Here is a 2,494-nt window from a genome sequence, read left to right as displayed (position 1 = left end):
ACGGAGGAGGGGGGGGACACGAGACTGGACATGCATTGCAACGTGGCCTGGATGCACAGCAAAGACATCCCGATCTGGCTGGGAAGCAGGTGGCTCCAGCAAGGAACCCTATTTTCCTCTCCGCTTTCACACCCAGACATATTCTGGGTTCATCTCGCAGGAGCACCAGGAGGCTCAGTACTAGATGAGTGTATAGCAAGAGGCTTCCTCCTAGCAGTGTGGATGGCTCCCGATGCTAGCCAGAGCCAGGACAAATGCAAACGGCATTCAAGGCTCTAGTTGCCGCTCCAGATGCCCCGGGTCCCACCGTGTCGCCCTTCCCCATGCACCTTTATGTTCCCATCCAGTCCACGGAGAGTTCTCACTCCCCGGCTACAGCTCTGTGGGAATCAACTATCGTTTTTGCAGCGCCGGCACCTTGCCACCTGCCACCCCCTTGTGAGCCAAGTCTCGTCTTCCTATAGTGCTGTGTCCCGGCCTTCTGTGCACCGCTCTTTTTTGTCTCATGCAGAACATTAAAGAAAACCTGGACAACGCAGCAAGGGGAGGCATGGAAGCAGCAGCCAGAAACAAGCTGGGTGAGAGGGGTGCGTGTGGACGAACTAAAGAAACCCCTCATTTCCCTTCGAGAGCCTACTGCTGCAGCGCTGCTCATCTCAAGCTTCCAGGATTCGGGTGTCCCACCAAATGCAAGAGGCCTAAGCATTGAGATTTTTAAAGAAAACCCATTTGCAAGCGTTCCTCTGCAACTACGAGCACTTTGCTTCTTAAAGGAATGCCAGGTTTCTTGCAAGGTAACAGGACTCCTGGAGTCAAGGCTTTACGAAAAAGCACCAGCTAGTACAGCAGATCTGTGCACGTGTCCCTTTTTGCGGACAATAAATGTTTGCTGAGCCGATAAGAAGTCAGAGAGGGAAGTGGAAATCAAGTATCTGAACAGACAGGTGAGCTCCAGCAGAAGTCTGGAGTTGCAGTGGGTGGCACTACAGCCAGTTAGAAAGGGCCACAGGATCCTTTCCCCTCTCTGGACATTTTTCCAGATGCCTTTATTTAAACCATAAAAGTTGTGGGTTTATCAAAGCAGAGCTTGAGGGCCAGTGAAAATTCACAGTACATCCGTGCCCCGGAGATGGTTGGTAAGATGCACACCAAGCCAAGTTTGATCAGTACCTAAAGCTGATGGCTCAAAACCCAGAGGAAGCACTTTTAACTCTCTCTCTCTTTCTCAAGGGCTGCACTAATGAACTCTTCCTGCCCCACCTTGACTAAGCCCAGATTTCACTGTTTAGGTGGGCTCTCCCTTGATTGAGGCATTGGATCAGTGAGCACCTGAGAGACATCAGCAGCTCTTGTTTGAGTTAATGGTGAAGGCATTTTCCACAGAATACGAATCTTTCCACTTTGGAAAGAAAAGGACCTGGATTATTTCCCTCTTCCGTCCAACAGACGTCACTGATAACTGGGGCAAGAAGCCATAAGTGATCAGCAGAAACAATTAGTCACTCTTACAAAAGCACCATATAGCAAACACGTGGCTCCTATTAGCATATTAGCTGGCTTTGCAGCCGCAGGTGCATAAGACAGCCCAAACTGCATCCACAGGCTAATCATGCTACTGCCCTTCCATCCACACCTAACCCAGTCCCCAGGCTCACATAGCAGTATAGCTAGAGAGGGAAGTAAGTGCCTGGTAGCCAGCAAGTGGCCTGCTCCCCCATGCTCTTAAAACAGAACAAAACACTAGCCACTCCTTAGAAGAAATGTAGCCCTGCCCCTATTTGAAAAAGGCTTATTTAAATTACTTTGGGCTTTTCTGGGCATGTGTACACGTTCATTCATGTGCAGTTTAGCACTTGCTTAATGAAATACTAACTAAATGCACAGTAACTTGCACTACTGCACGGTAGCACCAGCACACTTTTTTTGTGTGATGCTTACTGCACAGTAGCCCAATAACACTGTACATTAGCCTAATAGCATGTTTTTTGACTAGCACACTACTGCGCATTAAGCATCTCATGGAGACGCACCCTCAGCTGAACATCCTTGCTCTCTGCAAGTCCCCTTATAGCATCTGAAGGAGACCTTCACTTGTGAAAGTTCATGCTTTTCTGGAGCAGCTAGTTTCCAAGGTGCCACCCTGCCCTGCTTTCTGCCTCAGTCCACGGCAGGAGAGAAGGAGCACTCCCTGCTATGACTTGTAGTCTTCTAAACACATCTCAACTGCTACACTGGCAAGCAAATAGACTTAGAAAAAGCCAACAGCAAGAATAGGCTTCTCCTCTACCACCACAATTGAAAGTCCCTCCACACCCCCTCATCAAGCAGTCATCTGGAGAAAGCCAGCTTTATATCTCCTCCAGAGATCCCATGAGCCTCTGTGTCTTTAGAGTGACAGCACTGCATTCTCCCTAGGCGTCTACACCTGTGGGGTATGTTGCACTGAGCTAAATTCCCTTAACAAGTGATCTGTGTAAAGACAGCAGGGGCAAGA

Source organism: Gavialis gangeticus, unplaced genomic scaffold (genome assembly GCF_001723915.1).
Source record: "Gavialis gangeticus isolate Ggan-Ray unplaced genomic scaffold, GavGan_comp1, whole genome shotgun sequence".
Lineage (NCBI taxonomy): Eukaryota > Metazoa > Chordata > Crocodylia > Gavialidae > Gavialis > Gavialis gangeticus.
The sequence above is the reverse complement of the archived record's forward strand: the minus strand, read 5'-3'. Positions refer to the sequence as shown.